This window comes from Mya arenaria, chromosome 9, assembly GCF_026914265.1.
Source record: "Mya arenaria isolate MELC-2E11 chromosome 9, ASM2691426v1".
Lineage (NCBI taxonomy): Eukaryota > Metazoa > Mollusca > Bivalvia > Myida > Myidae > Mya > Mya arenaria.
Window position 1 is genome coordinate 72675071 of NC_069130.1, and position 25596 is coordinate 72700666.

At 33.6% G+C, this 25596-nt stretch overlaps 1 long non-coding RNA gene across 2 annotated transcripts; it reads right to left on the reverse strand.

Annotated features, from left to right (window-relative positions):
• Window positions 1-917: 917 nt before the first annotated feature.
• Window positions 918-25329, reverse strand: LOC128246957 (uncharacterized). 2 transcript variants are annotated; one of them, XR_008263399.1, is made up of 6 exons: window positions 25202-25329; window positions 18249-18367; window positions 7885-7976; window positions 3841-3979; window positions 3521-3602; window positions 918-2433 (listed from the first exon to the last, which is right to left on the reverse strand). It is a non-coding gene; the product is annotated as an uncharacterized LOC128246957 (long non-coding RNA). The 2 variants fall into 2 exon arrangements; XR_008263398.1 differs by having other exon boundaries at window positions 3841-3985.
• Between the last annotated feature and the right edge of the window lie 267 nt (window positions 25330-25596).

Here is a 25596-nt window from a genome sequence, read left to right on the forward strand (position 1 = left end):
AACTACGGTACCATACAGTACCGTTTAATGTTCACTTATTGATTATGTAAAGTGACGACATGTGAAACGTTTAGAAGTAGGTTTATGGTATTGGTAACAAAGCCTCTTATGATTGTGACAGTAAATTTCTTCTAAATGCACATTTGTTTTGTCTTAATTTATGTAAACCGTGTAAAATTAACTGTATCGAAAGTTATAGCCCTAAAATGTTGAAATGTTGTATTTTTATGTAATATATTTAGCATTTTATTCCAAAGAAACTCCAGAATGCAGAAAATTGCTTCTTGCAAAAAACATTTCCGGGGGAGATGCCCCCGGACCCCCTAGACCGTTTCTGCCTCGGTGTTATTTTAAGTGAATTAAGGGGATTTTAAAATAACGCATATGTCGCATGCAACACACTCATTTCTGTAGTTTACCATAACTCATAGTCAAACTAAGGTATGCTTAAGATGTAGGTTAGCCCTGCACCTGGGGATTGGGTTCAGAAATGTTTACTATTTGAAGACGGCATGTCTTTAACAAAACCCATAACCATAGGTCAAGGTCACAATCCCATTTTAATGTCACTGGTCAGAGATCTTGTACATGTAGTTTGCCTCATCTGCATTGCATCTTACATGCAGGAGCGTAGCTAACGCTTCGTTCATGTGGATTCATAATTGTCCTTAAGGGGTTCGGGGGCATGATTTTTTGAAGTTTCAAGCTTCTCCAGATTTTTACATCTCAATGCAAAGAGTGATTTGAAAGAACTTGGCATTAATGTTCACAATGAAACACTGCAACTTGAATGCAAATCCCCATTTATGTAAGTCAAATGTCAAAGGGAACACATTGAGGATGCAATTCATACATTACTAGGTGTACATGTAATTATCACTGCCAGTGATGTAGCAAGAAAACAAACTCTATTTTTCCTAGAAAGAAATTTATTGCACAAGTCTTCGCATTGATTATAAAAGAGAATTAAAAGTAAAATACACAATATAAAACAAAACAGACTCCATTTATGGAGCCTTACATTATCAAAGTACATGTATAGTAAAACATATTTTTAAAGCATTTGTTCCCATTTGTCAAAACTATGATGAAATATATATCACAACAACATGTCTTGAATGACTCACAGGCTACCACAAACTGGTCTCAACTTTTATTCTACAATCACATGATGGCAATAATAATAAGGACATTTTAATACATATATGTCACTTAAAAAGATATATATAATAAGTGATTTAAACAGCATTTGATCCCTTATGGTTCAAAATAAAAGATGCAGAGATAAATAAATAGTGTACATGTTTACAAATATATAGAAAATCTAGATGCTTATGATTAAAGTGACACTCTTATTCCAAATCAATACATACACATGTACAACAAACATCAGTTTTGACTGATAAGCCTGTAACTACTTAAACTAAATAATGCATTTATGAAAATTATTAATTACTGATCACAAGATTGTAACCATGTATTTAATAGCAAAAGCGCAAAACATATTAAATGTTTGGTGAATGCTAAAAGATTTACTGTGGTCTACTATAGTCACATAAGGTAGAAATACCGTGTTTTATGCTCATTTCTTTAAAATTAAACTGGGTATCCTTCATAAGAACCATTGTTTTTGACATTTATTCATCCTTTTTGGAATATTTAAATAATATTATGAATTGTGGTAAATCTCATTTGGGAGTTGGAGTGCATCTTTAACAAAAGCCCAAAACACCATTGGCTGCATAAAAAGTTTAAACATAACTATTCAGAAAAAAATAAACATTAATTTTGTACATAAGAAATATACAGTCATGTTACAGTCAATTGAATCCACTATCCGAATTATTAAAAGTATTTACGAGTTTGAACAGAACCTCTGGCAATGTCAGAGATGGATTTCGTTCTCCAAGCCAGTATATTGGGTTTAAAAGAGGTAGAATTTCTTATTTCTTAAATTTTCACTCAAAAACAATCATGTATTTGAACAGTTGTAACTTTTTTACATTTTCGGAAAATATGCCTTAAATATGTCATGGAACTTGTCAAATGGTTGTTTTCAGTTTGAAAATAAGAAGAATATATTACATCAAGCTTGTGAAAACAAAAGCTTGCTTTAAGTAGAGCCACTGATAAATCGAATCAAACTGCCCCAACAGGTCTAGTGCAGATGACTGCAGAATTGTGTATGAAGACGGCCCACAACAAGATTCTCTTCTTTGTTATAAACAATATTATTCCAGTTCACCACTTGAGTAGGAATTCGTAGAAAAGTTTCTAGCTTTAACACTATTTATCCACAAATTATACACACTTTGTCTGTTGATTTATCACCAAAAAACTAAATCATGATGGTTTCATCAATAACGTCCATGTGACACAGTCATGGCCGCATCTTTGGGGTCATCTCTGAATCCATCCACCCACAGAGAGGTCCTACAAAATATGATTCAAAACCACATATTAATTGTCTTCAAATATGATATCAATCATGTGTAAATTTGAAAATATATACAAGAATGCAATGTTCAAGTCATCAAATGCTACCGAAGTGGGGGAAAATTGTTTTTAAGAACTACTTGGGCAACAATGAGACACGGACGCATTAAAGATGCACTCTTACTCCAAAATAAGATTTACCAAAATTAATGTAATTGTATATTGATGATAATAAAAAGGATGAACAAAAGTATAAAACAATGGTTCTTATGGAGGCTAATGAGTTGAGTTTGAAAGAAATGTGCAGAAAAAACAGTATTTCTAACTATGAGACAATAGTACATCACAGTAAATCTTTTAGCACTCACCAATCATTTAATATCTTTGTGTGTTCAACTTTTAAATTCACAGTTACAAGCTTGTTATAAGTAATTAATTTTTACCATAAATGCATTATTTAGTAAGTAGTTAAAGATTTATCAGCCAAAATGTATCTTTGATACACATGTGTATGTATTGATTTTGAATAAGAGTGTCAATTTAATGCAAACCTTTGTTATACAATTAAAACTATTACTATTACTTAAACCTCTAAGTAAGAAATACACTTTTTTCCTTAGTATTTTTCTATGAAAATTCTATCGCAACAGCAATTTCAAGACAGTGATACTCATTGATGAATAGGTCCTCAGACAGCTACATTTTCTGAGAAATTAAGATCTAACAAAATTTGATGTTTCTCCAGATAAGATTTATAGATTTAGATGAAATAAGAAAAATGATACAATGTTTGTGACAGCTTGTTGTTCCTTATCCCTGATTAAGCCCCTTCACTGCATTTAAAATGTGTTAAAAAAATTTGAATAATGAAAATAATGAAAGTTCCACAGTGCCTCTTAAAATGAATGAAAATCCTGTTGACTACTTGATTTTAAAGCATAAAACAGGTTTTCTATGTACACATTTCGAACATCAATTAGTATCTAGTCTCTGATACTGTCAACTTCTTTTTTTAGTTGAAAAATGACAAAAGGAAAGCTTAGACTTCTAGCAGTGTTTAGGAAATAAATACACAGAAGCTCACCGTCTGATATTAATCCTGGCTCTAGTTCGGCGTACTGGAAACTCAGGCCCAATGTACTGGATCTACGCGCCATCGGCAGTATCTGCAAGAGGACTGGGTGTAAATCTTGGATACCTCATTTATTAAATCATTATCAATTTGAGAAAGTTCTTATCCAAATATTAGTAGTGTACGTACATGAAGCTTAGTCAGAACATCTGAAAAAAATATTTGGTCTGGGATCTTAAATTTTGATGTGGAATGTGAGTTGCGCTCAGAACAAGTACAGACTTTAAACGAGTGCATAAATCGTAAGCTTGTAGCCAAAATTTATCCCTTACCTAAAATTTGTAGGGCTATACTGAGGGCTTAGCTGTAAACTGCAGGGACTGTCCACATTAGCCTCTAAAATGAGGGGAAAGGTGGCATAGACGACTGGTGGTACCACTTTGTATTTCTGCCAGCGAACACTGGAAACCACTGCAACTGAACAATTCACTACAAATGTCTGGTCAGAAAAAAGATACAAATATTACTGGGAAGCCTTTCTCACCCAGTGCGCCACACCCAGTTGCTGAAACCTGTGTGTGTCATGGAGCTGTGCTGGCTCTCTGGGAGAATCAAAAGTAACAAAAGATGTCACATTGACAGTTGTATGCGCAGCCTGTGCCCGCTACACTAAATGCTGAAAAACGGGTAACCTTTCTCTTTACACAGGTCACCCCAGTTATCATTATTAATTGAATGCATTATGTTTAATTCAAGTATAAATGCTTTAATGTCTTAATTTGAAAAGTAATTCATTTCTCGTAACATTACATCGGAATTTTGTAACAATAGAAAGGCAATCTCTATAACATATTCATAAAACTCAAATTTAAGGAAACAAAACATGTATTTATTTTCTTAACAAAAGTCAACAATAAACAACGTTTGCTAATACATCATATGGACTTCGCTCTTTTTCTTCCATTCTTCATATAAGAATCACCTTTTTTTATGCAAGTTTAATAAATTATTATTATTGATGACCATTTTATATAAACTTTTTTATGACCATTGCATGATAATAGATCTATGAGATTTATTTATGCATATATATATATATGTCATTTTGTAACAAATCAAATATTTCATAAAGTTATATCACAGACTGATTACCAAAGTATAAGGGATGATATCTTTACTAAAACACAACATCATTAGAATGCGTTGGATACATGTACGTGTGTTAATTAAGATTTAATTCAATGTGACAAATATATAACACAGGATAACCCATTAAAGTTATTCAACTTATTTCCAATGGGGTTCTTATGACAAATATTATTATTTGCCAAGATCTCAGTTGTAAGCTGTTTAAATAGGTTTTATTATACAAAAAATAACTCACATGTACTCTGACTTAGCTTAAGAATGATTAATGTACTACAACCGATTGTAAAAACTCTTTAGCACACTTTAGCATAAAATGACAACAATCTTAGAACTGATATGCAAGCTTAAATGAATAACAATTAATAAAATAGAAAATCTTCTAATTCTGCACAATTCATATAAGCAATGAGATGTGATTTCATTTCTTTTCACTAACAGACTATGTCCAAACAAAGTTAAAAGCAATTGTATATGCCTTGGATTTAAAGATATTGACAATATCATACACTTTGAATACTGATCGATAATTTCTTGTTTTCAGACTAACGAAAAATATATGTATATACTAATACGGACGGTAACAAGAAGACATTTGGTGGGTTGAAATAGTCTACTTAAAGGTCACTTTGTTACCAAACAATGCAAAAAAAGCATAATTTGAGCAATAAAATGTCAGAATTTTGGATTTCAACAATTGTCTTTACATAACCTCTTAGTTATAAGAAACATATTTTGAGTTAAATGTATAGAAAACAGTGTAATTACACTACTGTTGTTAAGTGCAGATTATCGGAGACAGACATGGCAGAAAGCAACAGGCAACTGATATAAGCCCTACCTAACCTGGACACTGTTTGGTCAGACCGGCTAGTTTAATTGACAGGCTGCGTAATGTCATTTATATAAAAATATATAAATCAGTATCAACAAAGGAATTTAAAGGCAAGTATATTTCATTAATATTAACAACACTGTCCATTTGTGCCAGGGCAAACTAGAGGGCTCTTTTTGGAAACCTAACCAGATGTCTCCCAAATGCTTGTTTCATTTTATTCCATGACATTTGACAATGGGAGATATGAAACTGATTATGTGTATGGGTTGATGATATGAACATTGGACACACTTGTTATGAAAATTAGGTTCAGGAGATAGCGAACATGAATTATATGGCTAGAACCTTTGGCCTTGACCCTGTGCTTAGAATGTGAGTTCTCCACTTCATCTGAACAGGGTGAACATTTGACCTGAGTTTCATAGGAATTCTTTGAGGGGTGCAAAAGAAAACAATGTAGGCATGAAAATATATACATGACCATTAACTGTGACCTTGACTTTCAGCCAGCTAGCTTGGAATGTGGGTTCTGCATGTTAAGTCATGATAAGGTGAACATTTTACAAAAGTTTCATGAACATCCTTTAGGGGGTTTAGGAAATATGGAGTTTGAGCCAGCTAGCTGGAGTGTGTGTCTGCATATCTGCATATCATTTATGTTAGTAACATTTGATTTGGGTTCTGAACATTAAGTCTCAATGTACTTGATTATTGCTTGGCAACAAATGAAACAAGAGGGCCCTGAAGGCTCTGCATCACTCACTTGATCCTATTCAAGTGTAAAACAAGTGTTTTCAGGGCGGGGGCAATTGTGACAGGGGGTTCTTCCTAGTGACCCAAGTTTTTTTTAATTTCACGGATGATTTTTTTAATATCACAGATGACCCAGTTGCAAACCTTACCTTGCTCTTATAAGAATATTCCGACCAGGTTTATAGAAAATATGGCCTCAACAGTGTTTTTAACAAGGTTTTTTTACGATTTGACTTTGTGACCTAGTTTTTGAACTCAGGTTACCCAGTTTCAAACTTGACATAGACTTCATTAAACACCAACTTTCTGACATAGTTTCATGGCGATCAAGAGAATGTAACCTCTACAGTGTTTACAAAGTTTTTCTATGATTTGACCTAGTGGCCTGGTTTTTGACCTCTGATTACCAAGTTTCAAACTCAACCTAAAGATCATCAAGAATAACATTCTGATCAAGTTCCATGAACATATGGTCATAAATGTGGCCTCTAGAGTGTGAACATGCTTTTCCTATTATTTGACCTAGTTTTTGACTGCAAATGATCCAGAATCGAACCTAACCTAGAGATTATTAATGTTAACATTCTGACCAAGTTTCCTGCAGATACATTCATAATTGTGACCTCTATAGTGTTAACAAGCTTTTCCTTTAATTTGACCTGGTGACCTAGTTTTTAACCCCAGATGACCCAATACCGAACTCAGCAAAGATTTTATTGAAGGAAACATTCAAAACCTTAACCAGAATTTCTAAGTTGAATAATAAAGGCCTATTTTTTGCATTAAATGCAAACTATTTTTTTAAAACTTGGTTAATTAAGTAGGTTGGATGGTTGAGTATCATTGTATAGAGTCTCAATGCAATACCTCAAGGAGTTGCTGAGATATTAACCTATGTGTGCTTGCATGCAAGGGTGTGACGCTGACGCCGATGCTGATGCTTGGGTGAGTAGTATAGCTCTCCATATTCTTCGAATAGTCGAGCTAAAACAGTATCTCCCTTATATAAATAAGGAGATATCCCACCACTGGCGCCATCAATTTTATGCGCAATAGTCATTAGGTTCATTCTGAACTATATTTGAGACCTATACAAATGCATGTACACAAACGTTCACTTCATTACAAATAAGGAACCTTGAATAAGAAGGTTCAGGTGCTTGTGGTCCAATGTTGTAGTCATTCTGGCAAAACTTCAGACAGGTTGCTGGATATATTCCTATTAACACACTTCAAGATGAAATAGTTCAATCCGTATATAAGAAAAAAGATACAAATCATATTTGATATGCAGTATTCAAAAAACATAAATGGGTATAATTTACAAACTTTAAATGCAGCAATGTAAAGAAACCATGTTGTTAAATGTTTAGCTTTCGAAAAATTGCATGTACAAAAGATTTTTGTATTAAAAGCATAAGTTGCTATAGTCCCTCCAAAAAATCAGTTTACTATTAATATATCCTGCTTTTCAGAAAGACATCTTTGCCCAAAAATAAGATTTGTATGAGCAAATGTATGCAGACAAGGAATATATCTTTCGAAATTTGCTGTACAATTTTCAAGAAAAGTCAATCTTCTATTTGAATATATATATTTATATATATGCCGTTTCTGTACATGTTTGTACCATTCTTACCAGCTATGATTGCAGGTAGGTAAATGTTGGCATAACTGGTACCAAGATAGTTAACAGCAACAATTAAATACAGTCCTTCCCCATTGGTAGTCCTACAAATAAAAAGTACACATTTACCAAAAGGATATCGACATGGATATACATGGAGGCACCCTTCTGGTAGTACCAATATTCTGTGAATGGAACCATCAACTAATATGTTAAACTTCCTTTATCTTTATTCATTACAAAATAATAAGATGGCCCAGGGGAAAGCTGCTACAATCATAAGAGGGTTGTGCTGTGAGCTACTCAAGAAATTACTCTTGGCACTAATGTACGGCATCAATTATGAATAATAATGAAGATAAAACTCAGAATTAGTAGCCCCTTAACTAAATATGGAGATATCCCATTAGTGGCACCATCAATTAGTGATATAGAAAGATAATTATGTTACAAGCATCAGAGGAAGATTCCTAAAGAGATAACTCGGCTGTGCAGATAACTGCATCCACAAGCTCTCAAAGGAGTCCTCCAAGATGAGGATTAACCAAAAGATCAGCAGCCCCTTTAATAAATAAAATGATATTCCATCAGTGGCTCTAGCAATTAATATGTGCAATACCCTTTGGATTCATTCAAATGAGCTGGTCCTATCAATTATTGCAAACAAAATAATTGCACTGAGATTCGTTATAGAAAAAAATATTCTTTAGTGCCAATCTGGTGTACAGCCCCTTTAATGAAACCGACTCACTTTTTATTTCTATTGCCTTGAGTATAAATGTTAAAATGTCAAAACTATATAAGAAAATAATGTATTATTAATTTATATTATGTATTATTAGATTTACAATTTCATACTCAAACATCAATATTCTTCGGTTAAGCACAGTGTCAACTGGCCAAATTTCAACCAGATAGCTGTATATTTCCAAAATCCAAATGTCACTGGTATACGTTATATTCCCGAAATAAGATAAAAAACGCTATCTATAGACAGATAATTTTGTTTCAAATATATCAGAGGAAGGCTCCTAATGAGATAACTCGGCTGTGCAGATTACTGCATCCACAAGCTCTCAAAGGAGTCTTCCAAGATGAGGATTAACCAAAAGATCAGCAGCCCCTTAAATAAATAAAGTGATATTCCATCAGTGGCTCTAGCAATTAATATGTGCAATACCCTTTGGGTTCATGGAAATGAGCTGGTCCTGTCAATTATTGCAAACAAAATAATTGCCCTGAGATTCATTGCAGAAGAAAATACTTTAGTGCCAATCTGGTGTACAGTCCCTTTAATGAAACCGACTCACTTTTTATTTCTATTGCCTTGAGTATAAATGTTAAAATGTCAAAACTATATAAGAAAATAATATATTATTAATTTATATTATGTATTATTAGATGAACAATTTCATACTCAAACATCAATATTCTTCGGTTAAGCACTGTCAACTGGCCAAATTTCAACCAGAGAGCTGTATATTTCCAAAATCCAAATGTCACTGGTAAACGTTACATTCCCGAAATAAGAAAAAAACGCTATCTATAGAAAGATAATTTTGTTTCAAACATCAGAGGAAGGATCCTTAAGAGATAACTCGGCTGTGCAGATTACTGCATCCACAAGCTCTCAAAGGAGTCTTCCAAGATGAGGATTAACCAAAAGATCAGCAGCCCCTTAAATAAATAAAGTAATATTCCATCAGTGGCTCTAGCAATTAATATGTGCAATACCCTTTGGGTTCATTCAAATGAGCTGGTCCTATCAATTATTGCAAACAAAATAATTGCCCTGATATTCGTTATAGAAAAAATATTCTTTAGTGCCAAACTGGTGTACAGCCCCTTTAATGAAACCGACTCACTTTTTATTTCTATTGCCTTGAGTATAAATGTTAAAATGTCAAAACTATATAAGAAAATAATGTATTATTAATTTATATTATGTATTATTAGATTTACAATTTCATACTCAAACATCAATATTCTTCGGTTAAGCACAGTGTCAACTGGCCAAATTTCAACCAGATAGCTGTATATTTCCAAAATCCAAATGTCACTGGTATACGTTATATTCCCGAAATAAGATAAAAAACGCTATCTATAGACAGATAATTTTGTTTCAAATATATCAGAGGAAGGCTCCTAATGAGATAACTCGGCTGTGCAGATTACTGCATCCACAAGCTCTCAAAGGAGTCTTCCAAGATGAGGATTAACCAAAAGATCAGCAGCCCCTTAAATAAATAAAGTGATATTCCATCAGTGGCTCTAGCAATTAATATGTGCAATACCCTTTGGGTTCATGGAAATGAGCTGGTCCTGTCAATTATTGCAAACAAAATAATTGCCCTGAGATTCATTGCAGAAGAAAATACTTTAGTGCCAATCTGGTGTACAGTCCCTTTAATGAAACCGACTCACTTTTTATTTCTATTGCCTTGAGTATAAATGTTAAAATGTCAAAACTATATAAGAAAATAATATATTATTAATTTATATTATGTATTATTAGATGAACAATTTCATACTCAAACATCAATATTCTTCGGTTAAGCACTGTCAACTGGCCAAATTTCAACCAGATAGCTGTATATTTCCAAAATCCAAATGTCACTGGTAAACGTTACATTCCCGAAATAAGAAAAAAACACACGCTATCTATAGAAAGATAATTTTGTTTCAAACATCAGAGGAAGGATCCTTAAGAGATAACTCGGCTGTGCAGATTACTGCATCCACCAGCTCTCAAAGGAGTCTTCCAAGATGAGGATTAACCAAAAGATCAGCAGCCCCTTAAATAAATAAAGTGATATTCCATCAGTGGCTCTAGCAATTAATATGTGCAATACCCTTTGGGTTCATGGAAATGAGCTGGTCCTGTCAATTATTGCAAACAAAATAATTGCCCTGAGATTCATTGCAGAAGAAAATACTTTAGTGCCAATCTGGTGTACAGTCCCTTTAATGAAACCGACTCACTTTTTATTTCTATTGCCTTGAGTATAAATGTTAAAATGTCAAAACTATATAAGAAAATAATATATTATTAATTTATATTATGTATTATTAGATGAACAATTTCATACTCAAACATCAATATTCTTCGGTTAAGCACTGTCAACTGGCCAAATTTCAACCAGAGAGCTGTATATTTCCAAAATCCAAATGTCACTGGTAAACGTTACATTCCCGAAATAAGAAAAAAACGCTATCTATAGAAAGATAATTTTGTTTCAAACATCAGAGGAAGGATCCTTAAGAGATAACTCGGCTGTGCAGATTACTGCATCCACAAGCTCTCAAAGGAGTCTTCCAAGATGAGGATTAACCAAAAGATCAGCAGCCCCTTAAATAAATAAAGTAATATTCCATCAGTGGCTCTAGCAATTAATATGTGCAATACCCTTTGGGTTCATTCAAATGAGCTGGTCCTATCAATTATTGCAAACAAAATAATTGCCCTGATATTCGTTATAGAAAAAATATTCTTTAGTGCCAAACTGGTGTACAGCCCCTTTAATGAAACCGACTCACTTTTTATTTCTATTGCCTTGAGTATAAATGTTAAAATGTCAAAACTATATAAGAAAATAATGTATTATTAATTTATATTATGTATTATTAGATTTACAATTTCATACTCAAACATCAATATTCTTCGGTTAAGCACAGTGTCAACTGGCCAAATTTCAACCAGATAGCTGTATATTTCCAAAATCCAAATGTCACTGGTATACGTTATATTCCCGAAATAAGATAAAAAACGCTATCTATAGACAGATAATTTTGTTTCAAATATATCAGAGGAAGGCTCCTAATGAGATAACTCGGCTGTGCAGATTACTGCATCCACAAGCTCTCAAAGGAGTCTTCCAAGATGAGGATTAACCAAAAGATCAGCAGCCCCTTAAATAAATAAAGTGATATTCCATCAGTGGCTCTAGCAATTAATATGTGCAATACCCTTTGGGTTCATGGAAATGAGCTGGTCCTGTCAATTATTGCAAACAAAATAATTGCCCTGAGATTCATTGCAGAAGAAAATACTTTAGTGCCAATCTGGTGTACAGTCCCTTTAATGAAACCGACTCACTTTTTATTTCTATTGCCTTGAGTATAAATGTTAAAATGTCAAAACTATATAAGAAAATAATATATTATTAATTTATATTATGTATTATTAGATGAACAATTTCATACTCAAACATCAATATTCTTCGGTTAAGCACTGTCAACTGGCCAAATTTCAACCAGATAGCTGTATATTTCCAAAATCCAAATGTCACTGGTAAACGTTACATTCCCGAAATAAGAAAAAAACACACGCTATCTATAGAAAGATAATTTTGTTTCAAACATCAGAGGAAGGATCCTTAAGAGATAACTCGGCTGTGCAGATTACTGCATCCACCAGCTCTCAAAGGAGTCTTCCAAGATGAGGATTAACCAAAAGATCAGCAGCCCCTTAAATAAATAAAGTGATATTCCATCAGTGGCTCTAGCAATTAATATGTGCAATACCCTTTGGGTTCATTCAAATGAGCTGGTCCTATCAATTATTGCAAACAAAATAATTGCCCTGATATTCGTTATAGAAAAAATATTCTTTAGTGCCAATCTGGTGTACAGCCCCTTTAATGAAACCGACTCACTTTTTATTTCTATTGCCTTGAGTATAAATGTTAAAATGTCAAAACTATATCAGAAAATAATGTATTATTAATTTATATTATGTATTATTAGATTTACAATTTCATACTCAAACATCAATATTCTTCGGTTAAGCACTGTCAACTGGCCAAATTTCAAGTGGATAGCTGTTTATTTCCAAAATCCAAATGTCACTGGTATAAGTTACATTCCCGAAATAAGAAAAAAAAACACGCTATCTATAGAAAGATAATTTTGTTTCAAACATCAGAGGAAGGCTCCTAAACAGATAACTCGGCTGTGCAGATTACTGCATCCACAAGCTCTCAAAGGAGTCTTCCAAGATGAGGATTAACCAAAAGATCAGCAGCCCCTTAAATAAATAAAGTGATATTCCATCAGTGGCTCTAGCAATTAATACGTGCAATACCCTTTGGGTTCATTCAAATGAGCTGGTCCTATCAATTATTGCAAACAAAATAATTGCCCTGATATTCGTTATAGAAAAAAAATTCTTTAGTGCCAAACTGGTGTACAGCCCCTTTAATGAAACCGACTCACTTTTTATTTCTATTGCCTTGAGTATAAATGTTAAAATGTCAAAACTATATCAGAAAATAATGTATTATTAATTTATATTATGTATTATTAGATTTACAATTTTATACTCAAACATCAATATTCTTCGGTTAAGCACTGTCAACTGGCCAAATTTCAAGTGGATAGCTGTTTATTTCCAAAATCCAAATGTCACTGGTATACGTTACATTCCCGAAATAAGAAAAAAAACACGCTATCTATAGAAAGATAATTTTGTTTCAAACATCAGAGGAAGGCTCCTAAACAGATAACTCGGCTGTGCAGATTACTGCATCCACAAGCTCTCAAAGGAGTCTTCCAAGATGAGGATTAACCAAAAGATCAGCAGCCTCTTAAATAAATAAACATTTTGAACCCAAGCTATCTATAGAAAGATAATTTTGTTTCAAATATCAGAGGAAGGCTAATAATGAGATAACTCGGCTGTGCAGATTACTGCATCCACAAGCTCTCAAAGGAGTCTTCCAAGATGAGGATTAACCAAAAGATCAGCAGCCCCTTAAATAAATAAAGTGATATTCCATCAGTGGCTCTAGCAATAAATATGTGCAATACCCTTTGGGTTCATTCAAATGAGCTGGTCCTATCAATTATTGCAAACAAAATAATTGCCCTGATATTCGTTATAGAAAAAATATTCTTTAGTGCCAAACTGGTGTACAGCCCCTTTAATGAAACCGACTCACTTTTTATTTCTATTGCCTTGAGTATAAATGTTAAAATGTCAAAACTATATAAGAAAATAATATATTATTAATTTATATTATGTATTATTAGATTTACAATTTCACACTCAAACATCAATATTCTTCGGTAAAGCACTGTCAACTGGCCAAATTTCAACCAGATAGCTGTATAATTCCAAAATCCAAATGTCACTTTCAGGTATACGTTACATTCCCAAAATAAGAAAAAAACGCTATCTATAGACAGATAATTTTGTTTCAAATATATCAGAGAAAGGCTCCTAAAGAGATAACTCGGCTGTGCAGATTACTGCATCCACAAGCTCTCAAAGGAGTCTTCCAAGATGAGGATTAACCAAAAGATCAGCAGCCTCTTAAATAAATAAACATTTTGAACCCAAGCTATCTATAGAAAGATAATTTTGTTTCAAATATCAGAGGAAGGCTACTAATGAGATAACTCGGCTGTGCAGATTACTGCATCCACAAGCTCTCAAAGGAGTCTTCCAAGATGAGGATTAACCAAAAGATCAGCAGCCCCTTAAATAAATAAAGTGATATTCCATCAGTGGCTCTAGCAATTAATATGTGCAATACCCTTTGGGTTCATTCAAATGAGCTGGTCCTATCAATTATTGCAAACAAAATAATTGCCCTGATATTCGTTATAGAAAAAAACTTCTTTAGTGCCAATCTGGTGTACAGCCCCTTTAATGAAACCGACTCACTTTCTATTTCTATTGCCTTGAGTATAAATGTTAAAATGTCAAAACTATATAAGAAAATAATGTATTATTAATTTATATTATGTATTATTAGATTTACAATTTCATACTCAAACATCAATATTCTTCGGTTAAGCACTGTCAACTGGCCAAATTTCAACCAGATAGCTGTATAATTCCAAAATCCAAATGTCACTTTCAGGTATACGTTACATTCCCAAAATAAGAAAAAAACGCTATCTATAGACAGATAATTTTGTTTCAAATATATCAGAGGAAGGCTCCTAAAGAGATAACTCGGCTGTGCAGATTACTGCATCCACAAGCTCTCAAAGGAGTCTTCCAAGATGAGGATTAACCAAAAGATCAGCAGCCCCTTAAATAAATAAAGTGATATTCCATCAGTGGCTCTAGCAATTAATATGTGCAATACCCTTTGGCTTCATTCAAATGAGCTGGTCCTATCAATTATTGCAAACAAAATAATTGCCCTGATATTCGTTATAGAAAAAAAATTCTTTAGTGCCAATCTGGTGTACAGCCCCTTTAATGAAACCGACTCACTTTTTATTTCTATTGCCTTGAGTATAAATGTTAAAATGTCAAAACTATATAAGAAAATAATGTATTATTAATTTATATTATGTATTATTAGATTTACAATTTCTTACTCAAACATCAATATTCTTCGGGCACTGTCAACTGGCCAAATTTCAACCAGATAGCTGTATAATTCCAAAATCCAAATGTCACTGGTATACGTTACATTCCCGAAATAAGAAAAAAACGCTATCTATAGAAAGATAATTTTGTTTCAAACATCAGAGGAAGGCTCCTAAAGAGATAACTCGGCTGTGCAGATTACTGCATCCACAAGCTCTCAAAGGAGTCTTCCAAGATGAGGATTAACCAAAAGATCAGCAGCCTCTTAAATAAATAAACATTTTGAACCCAAAATATCTATAGAAAGATAATTTTGTTTCAAATATCAGCGGAAGACTCCTAATGAGATAACTCGGCTGTGCAGATTACTGCATCCACAAGCTCTCAAAGGAGTCTTCCAAGATGAGGATTAACCAAAAGATCAGCAGCCCCTTAAATAAATAAAGTGATATTCCATCAGTGGCTCTAGCAATTAATATGTGCAATACCCTTTGGGTTCATTCAAATAAGCTGGTCCTATCAATAATTGCAAACAAAATAATTGCCCTGATATTCGTTATAGAAAAAAATATTCTTTAGTGCCAATCTGGTGTACAGTCCCTTTAATGAAACCGACTCACTTTTTATTTCTATTGCCTTGAGTATAAATGTTAAAATGTCAAAACTATATAAGAAAATAATGTATTATTAATTTATATTATGTATTATTAGATTTACAATTTCATACTCAAACATCAATATTCTTCGGTTAAGCACTGTCAACTGGCCAAATTTCAACCAGATAGCTGTATAATTTCAAAATCCAAATGTCACTGGTATACATTACATTCCCGAAATAAGAAAAAAACCACTATCTATAGACAGATAATTTTGTTTCAAATATATCAGAGGAAGGCTCCTAAAGAGATAACTCGGCTGTGCAGATTACTGCATTCACAAGCTCTCAAAGGAGTCTTCCAAGATGAGGATTAACCAAAAGATCAGCAGCCCCTTAAATAAATAAAGTGATATTCCATCAGTGGCTCTAGCAATTAATATGTGCAATACCCTTTGTTTTCTTCAAATGAGCTGGTCCTATCAATTATTGCAAACAAAATAATTGCCCTGATATTCGTTATAGAAAAAATATTCTTTAGTGCCAATCTGGTGTACAGTCCCTTTAATGAAACCGACTCACTTTTTATTTCTATTGCCTCGAGTATAAATGTTAAAATGTCAAAACTATATAAGAAAATAATGTATTATTAATTTATATCATGTATTATTAGATTTACAATTTCATAATCAAACATCAATATTCTTCGGTTAAGCACCGTCAACTGGCCAAATTTCAACCAGATAGCTGTATATTTCCAAAATCCAAATGTCACTGGTATACGTTACATTCCCGAAATAAGGAAAAAAAACACGCTATCTATAGAAAGATAATTTTGTTTCAAACATCAGAGGAAGGCTCCTTAAGAGATAACTCGGCTGTGCAGATTACTGCATCCACAAGCTCTCAAAGGAGTCTTCCAAGATGAGGATTAACCAAAAGATCAGCAGCCTCTTAAATAAATAAACATTTTGAACCCAAGCTATCTATAGAAAGATAATTTTGTTTCAAATATCAGAGGAAGGTTCCTAATGAGATAACTCGGCTGTGCAGATTACTGCATCCACAAGCTCTCAAAGGAGTCTTCCAAGATGAGGATTAACCAAAAGATCAGCAGCCCCTTAAATAAATAAAGTGATATTCCATCAGTGGCTCTAGCAATTAATATGTGCAATACCCTTTGGGTTCATTCAAATAAGCTGGTCCTATCAATAATTGCAAACAAAATAATTGCCCTGATATTCGTTATAGAAAAAAATATTCTTTAGTGCCAATCTGGTGTACAGTCCCTTTAATGAAACCGACTCACTTTTTATTTCTATTGCCTTGAGTATAAATGTTAAAATGTCAAAACTATATAAGAAAATAATGTATTATTAATTTATATTATGTATTATTAGATTTACAATTTCATACTCAAACATCAATATTCTTCGGTTAAGCACTGTCAACTGGCCAAATTTCAACCAGATAGCTGTATAATTTCAAAATCCAAATGTCACTGGTATACATTACATTCCCGAAATAAGAAAAAAACCACTATCTATAAACAGATAATTTTGTTTCAAATATATCAGAGGAACGCTCCTAAAGAGATAACTCGGCTGTGCAGATTACTGCATCCACAAGCTCTCAAAGGAGTCTTCCAAGATGAGGATTAACCAAAAGATCAGCAGCCCCTTAAATAAATAAAGTGATATTCCATCAGTGGCTCTAGCAATTAATATGTGCAATACCCTTTGGCTTCATTCAAATGAGCTGGTCCTATCAATTATTGCAAACAAAATAATTGCCCTGATATTCGTTATAGAAAAAATATTCTTTAGTGCCAATCTGGTGTACAGCCCCTTTAATGAAACCGACTCACTTTTTATTTCTATTGCCTTGAGTATAAATGTTAACAAATGTCACTGGTATACGTTACATTCCCGAAATAAGAAAAAAACCGCTATCTATAGACAGATAATTTTGTTTCAAATATATCAGAGGAAGGCTCCTAAAGAGATAACTCGGCTGTGCAGATTACTGCATCCACAAGCTCTCAAAGGAGTCTTCCAAGATGAGGATTAACCAAAAGATCAGCAGCCCCTTAAATAAATAAAGTGATATTCCATCAGTGGCTCTAGCAATTAATATGTGCAATACCCTTTGGCTTCATTCAAATGAGCTGGTCCTATCAATTATTGCAAACAAAATAATTGCCCTGATATTCGTTATAGAAAAAAAATTCTTTAGTGCCAATCTGGTGTACAGCCCCTTTAATGAAACCGACTCACTTTTTATTTCTATTGCCTTGAGTATAAATGTTAAAATGTCAAAACTATATAAGAAAATAATGTATTATTAATTTATATTATGTATTATTAGATTTACAATTTCATACTTAAACATCAATAGTCTTTGGTTAAAACAAATGCATGTACACAAACATTCACTTCATTACTAATAAGGTACCTTAAATAATAAGGTTCCAATGCATGTGGTCCAATGTTGTAGTTGTTCTGGCAAAACTTCAGACAGGTTGCTGGATATATTCCTATTAACACACTTCAAGATGAAATAGTTCAATCCGTCTATAAGAAAAAGATACAAATCATATTTGATATGCAGTATAGTTCAAAAAACAAAAAACATAAATGGTTATGCCAAGAATACATTTATGTGCCACCATGTTGAATTTTTTAACAATACAATTACTACAATTTTGATACAAATAGCAGTCCAACTGCAATCATAACCAACTAAAATAATACCATGACCAACCTCTTAAATGATCCTGAAAGTATTATATCATCATATAAAATTATCAGCTGTGTCTACCAGAGAAGTCAGGTGAACAATGACTTTCAAAACTCCCTCCTAAATTGAGCAAACAACTGGTCACACCTGATGACAACAAAAGGCCACACAGGTCAATATGTTCCTTCAATCACCACTTATGGTCAAAGGGAGATAATCACAACATTATCTCAAATAAGATCTGGTTAGGCCTTAAAAAAAATGTTTGGTTATGGTCACATCCTTTTTTATTTTTTTATTAGGCGTTGGAGAATGGTGTTAAAGTTATCTTCTGTATAAGCATTTAAGGTTTTAAAGTTTATATTAGTATGTGCTTAAAAGAACCCTTAATATTCTCATAGAAATTTAAATTTCAAATTGACATAAATTCAAAATTGTGATTTCTCCACCCAAGGAATGCTTGCTTTTTTGCTTGAATGGTGACAAAGACATCAGAACAATGATGCAGGTCAGTCAAATAACTTGTTTTTCCTTGCCAAAACATGGTTAAGAATTTAAAAATGTGCCTGTCAACAGAAATAAAAAGAAAATTTAAAACAAAAAAGTCAATCAAGGGCCATAATTTGTATTAAGGGCTAAAATGGAGTTATGTAACCTTATTGTAAGATGGTCAACATTAATTGTGTGAAGTATTTAGTCAATTGAATGAAGGGTATAGGAGATTTTTATTAAAATCCAAACTTGACCTTAACTGCTGCACTCTCACAGATTTACCATTTTTACAACTTTTGATTTTGTTTGTCTTGGAAAGAGCAATTTTTGCGTAAGGCCACAACAAATTGATCATTTGTTCTACGGATTTTGCCCAAAAAAAAGTAGGAGCGAGCAAGCGAAAAAAAAAAAAATAAATACTTTTTTTTAAATTTATGGCAAATCAGAGGCGAGCGAAGAGCGAAAATGTATATTTCTTACCAAATTTATCATACAACTATGTCAAGAAATGCTTTTTAATTGCAAAAAAAGGTTCTCAGTTATAAATGAAAAGGTTTTGAAAGCATCACATGAAAATATGTCTCAATATTTAACAAATGGCAATTATAAAGATCCAGTGCTTAACTATTAACTTTCATTGCATTAGCAATTTAATTGTGGATATTATTGTAAAGACAGCATTCCTCACAGTAACCTGCAATTATTCGAAGAATATAAAAATGTATATAACACAGAGAACATTTCTGAAAAAATACAATGAACATTGAAGCAGTGTTAAACAAATCTGCAAATGTGGCCTGGTCATTATATTAGAGCAGGTGGTGGAATAAAGATGTTTCCGTTTCAAGACCTCACTTTTACCATGAACCTATGGTTTAAAGGTCTGTGCCTTGAAAAAGAATAACATGACAACCTCCATAGCTTCAATGCCTGTAAGAAACAGGCCACTTTATCACTAATTGATCAAAGAAAATAAGTGCGATAAGAACAAAAAATTTAGAAAATTCAAACAGTCATTTACTTATAAAAGGTTTTATTTTCTGATTTTACTGATGTTATTATGCACCAGTCAATTGTAACCACGCCCCCAAGGTCTGGGCAATAACGGGGACTTTGACTTCTGGTCCAGCCAAACCCAGGTAAAATCTCCGCCCTGTGGGAACGAACTGATGGTAAAATCACCGCCAAATGCCCACGCAGCCCAGAGAAGGCACATTCCCTGCTATATTTTGCGCAATAAAACCCACCGCATTCACCCGGCACTGCGGGGCCACCTGAAAGGTAAAAACACGGCCCATTTCCCCGGCTATTCCCGGTATACCCCCGCACCGGGGGGAGCCGTGGTTACAATAGACTGGTGCATTTTAATACTGTATGTGTAAATACAGACTGTTTCTAAAACATTTACAAGTCCTACTTTTTTCTGTTTATAACACTTATGAGTACAGTATATGAATACTGAGAAATGCATTTCAGAATTTTAAAAAAATAACTCACGAAAACATGTTCAATGGTTGTAAGTCGTGTGTCCGGCGTGTATTTGAATAGAAGTTTTGCACTCAAAATCTGATTTAGTCATTATTTAGCACTAAATTTTGAGTGCAAAACAATGAATTACTTAAAACACACAGATAATTAATGCCTTCGACGCTGTGAAACTGCTGTTGTTTACTGAAGGCTATAATCCATTGACTATGACTCTGATTTTTACTTAAAACGTGTATTTTACATTACGAAAACTGATTTAGTAAACTGAAAATGAATACCGGAAATAAATAACAACAGTGCGTCCTGCAAAATATTCCCGACAAAAAAGACTGTCAACAAATATCGGCTGTTTTGCGGTTACCCGGACCTGACTTTGTCCTGACACGAGGAAAGTTTGCTCGCGAAGAATGTAAAGCATGGAAATACCTTCAAAAATAGACGAAGTCGACGTTACAGGTTTAAATTTTAAATAAATCAAATTAAGAAAATAGTGGAAATTCAGAAGTATACAAAAAAAAATCCGCGCGGCCAAATAATATGTGCGGGCGCAATTTTTTTATTTTGTTATTTTTTTGCGTTTTTCGAATTTTAGGTGCGGCAAATCCGACGAACATATGATCAATTTGTTGTGGCCTAAATATCTTCAAACCAATGATATAAGATTGCTGACAAAAAATCAGATCATAGATTTTCATATTTCCATTCGAAAATTAATGTTTTATGGCCTAAACCGCTACTTACGGTTTAAGAAAAATGCATAAAACATGGGTTTTTTTAATACTGGTTTCAATGGATTTTCGCTAAAATCTGCTCGTTCCAAAACAAAAAATAAAAAGGTTGTCAAAACGTTCAATCTGTGAGAGTGCAGCTTTAAATGTTAACATGCCCTTAAAATTTATCAGAAGTTCGTAAGTCAATCAGGGGCCATAACTTGTATCAAAGATATAATGAAGTTGGATATTATGGAGTTATGTTACCTCATTGTGTGAATGGTCCTGAACAATTGTGTGAAGTATTAAGTCAACTGAATGAAGAGTATAGAAGTTATAAATAAATATCAACCTGCCATAAATCATTAACCTTTAAATCAACTTGAACTTTATTATGAACATTGATATCATTTATAACATCATTTATCTTTCAAAATAAGGATACTTTATTTCATTCAACCATTAAAAATAAAACTACTCGCCTACTGGAAGTCCTTGTCCAAATATCTGTACGTTTATGGATTTTTTAAATTTTTGATATAGCAAATCCTTCACGTACAAATTGTTAAGTATCAAAAGTGGGTAGTTATTCCGATCGGGATTCAGGGTTAAAGCATATAACATCTATAAAATATCATAAAAACAAGAAATATTACCAGTTACGTTATTTTATATTTAAGTTCCGTACACCGAAAATAAATATCCGACTTCTAACTTCTAATTATGAGTTTGACGGGTTTTCTTCATTTCATTCGGTCAAAACATAATGATATATATATGAAGGGCACAATTTTAAAATAATCAGAATATTTCGGCCATGGCTGAGTTGTTACAATTGTATTAATGCACCAGTCAATTGTAGCCCCACCCCGGCCGGTCCAGCCAACCCCGGGTAAAATCCCCTCCCTGCAGGGACCAACTGTTGGTTAAACCCCGGCCATATGCCCCGCACCCCAGAGACTCTATATAGGGCCCAATCTTTGCTAAATTTGGCGCACTCACCTGGCCCTGCGGGGCCACCTGGAAACACAGCTCTTTTCCCCGGCTATCCCCGGTATACCCCTGGACTTGGCGGGGGGGGCGTGGTTACAATTGACTGGTGCATAACAAGGTCTATCTCAAAGCTTGTCAGAGGTGCCCGAGTTATTACGATTGGATCGAGTTGTTCCCCTTGGCATTAATTGTTGTCTGTGTCAGTCAACCTTCGTTTTATTGGAAAGGTAAACAATGTGTTTTAATGCATTAAATGCTTGTTATGTGCAAAATAACTTTTAACTTACATGGTAAAATATAAATATAGCCTGTGTGTATCATCTATCAGTGTACTAAGACTTCCTTTGTTTACTGTGAAATCGAAGTTGATATATAAATGTATAATCTTTAATACATATATGTTGAGGATTTAATTACCTTTCAAATTATGTGGCCTTAAAAAGTATTTCTATAGTATGTGTCCGACACCTGACCTATTTGTTGACATAGGGTTCGGTCATTTTGTTTTGTGACGTATGTATAATCAATCGGTGTACATATGACATTTTCACTAGATAACAATAGCAAACATGGAGGTTACGTGACCGCGAATATGCAAGTTGTTAAGAAGCACCAGTGTCAGTGAAGTCATCTGCATATATAAATAGATGAAAATCTGATCTGGGCTTTGCGAGATTCTAGCAATAGCAATGGCTTACACAGGGTTCGAATTTAGACTCGCATACTCGCAAAATGCGAGCGACATTTGAAAATTGCGAGTGACTTTTATTCAAGCTCGCACAATTCTGCGAGTGGCTTTTTCTAGACCACAAAATGTTAAAAGGAAAGTAGAATAAACATGAACTTAACTCCGCTATGTAGTTGAGTGTAAACAGCCTATAAGTGGCATGTTTACACAACCAGTATAAAGAAGACAGTACAGAGTCACGCTCTAGTAAGTTTCCAAAATAGAACAAATACGGAAAAAGCCGAGTTTTATTACGAATCTTTCTGGGATTCTCCGAGGCATGCATAAAACAAAGTGAATTAAAATGATGTAATCACCTAACTCAGTCATTAGCTAAATTTAGCCCAACTGTCAAAGTTTTTGTTATCAAAATGCGGCCAGCATCTGATGAGTCTTTCCATACTTCCCAAAAAGAATAAGCCATCAACAAGTTCTAGTAGTCGAGTCACTCAAGATTGATACTTTTTAATATTCATAATATGTCTTAGGTGTAAATTTCTACTTTAATTAGACAATATAATTATAAGGGAATAAAGCAAATGATAAAATTGCAAGTTGATTTTTCATTTTGCGAGTTGCCTCAAAAAGCACTCGCAAAATTTTGCGAGTGCTCCTCAAAGTTAAATTCGAACCCTGTTACATTTAGAAAGTTTTAAAAAGTAGAATATAGAAAAACAAGAGCTATCGTATCGACCATGCTGCTTCGACTTAGAATCAGTGACGATGTAATATTAATACCAAGTTTGGTCTCTTTATGTCAAACCTAACTAAAATTATTTTATACATAAGGTGACTTTGATGCTGCCCTCCCACCAGCCTGCCCAAACAATGACGCCAGTCATTCAAATAACTTGATTTCCCATTATGAAAATGTGGTTAAGAATATACAAATATGCCTTTCAAAGGAAATTAAAAAAAAATATTAAAAAATATATAAAAAATTCAAGGGCCATAACTTGTACTTAGGCTTAAAACGGAGTTATGTTTCTTGTTGTAGGATGGTCGTAAATAATTTTGAATTTTATTAAGTGCATTTAATGAACGGTATAGAAGTTATTTTTTATTAAAATCCCAACTTGCCCTTAACTTTTACTTGCCTAAAACTTTAACCTAAGTCAATCAGGGGCCATAACTTGTATTGAGGGTATGGAGTTATGTAACCTCATTGGGTGATGGTCCTGAACAATTGTGTGAAATATCAAGTCAATTGAATGAAGGGTATATAAGTTACTAAACAATATCCCAACCTGCCCTAAAACTTTAACCTAAGTTCCATAGTCAATCAGGGGCCATAATTTGTATAAAAGATAATATGGAGTTATCTAACCTCATTATGTGATGGCTCTGAACATCTGTGTGAAGTATTAAGTCAATTGAATGAATGGTATTGGAGTTTTAAGTAAAAATCCCAACTTGCCCTAAAACTTTAACCTAAGTCAATCAGGGGCCATAACTTGTATTTAGGATAATATGGAGTTAAGTAACCTCATTGTGGGATGGTCCTGAACAACTGTGTGAAGTATTAAGTTATTTGAACAAAGGATATAGAAGTTATTAATAAATATTCCAACTTGCCCTAAAACTTTAACCCAAGTTTCATAGTCAATCAGGGGCCATAATCTGTGTAAAGAATAATATGGAGTTATCTAACCTCATTATGTGATGGCCCTGAACAACTGTGTAGCCAATTGAATGTAGGGTATTGGATTTATAAGTGAAAATCCCAACTCGCCCTAAAACTTGAACCAGACGCCGACACCGACGCCGACGCTGGGGCGAGTAGTATAGCCCACCTATTCTTCAAATAGTCAAGCTAAAAATGTAATTACGTATATATTTTAATTACTGGGGAAACGACATGATCTTCAAATGTTTGTAGCTGACAGTTCTCTCGAATGAATATAAACAATCCGAAGTGCAGGTACCCGTTCATGTGATCATTATTCGGCATGTTTCAGATTACATTGATAGATGGTATACACCGATAGATGACACATTTAGTATAAACCTTATGATCAATTTCAACCATAAAATACTTTACTTAATACAATTTCAATATTTTTAAAACACCCCCGCTTTTTGCACCAACCCGTTTAGACGTAAGGGATTGGAAGAATTCCGTATAACACGTCTATTATTTTAGACTACTGGAAGCCCCAGCCAAAATACGTCATTTTATAATTGATTAAATTGTTCATTGTTTACTGAAAACACAAACAGTACCTCTACATTAAAAAAGATATTGTACAGGGACATACTTTATTCCTGTTTAGTGAGCATTGGTCCGCAGACACGGCAAGTCAGTTTGAGGATGAAATCGAATAAAAGTCAAGATGTTTACCATTTTTCTTTCGCACGCAATTTCGAAAGGCAAAACGTATTATCACAAACGGATAAAACCGGTATGTGACTTAACTGGAAATACAGAAATTCATGTAATTACAACAGGAACAAACATCAACTTATTACTATTTTTTTCATTGTATGCAAATTGGAATCACTTTATAATTGGTTAATATTTTAATACGAAAACAAAGACTACGACGAAACAGCCTAATAGCTCATGTCAACTGGCTATGTACAAAGTCAACATATTTTCACTTGCTTCAAGAAGACCACCGATTTCACATACGCCTAATGGTATTCATGCTGC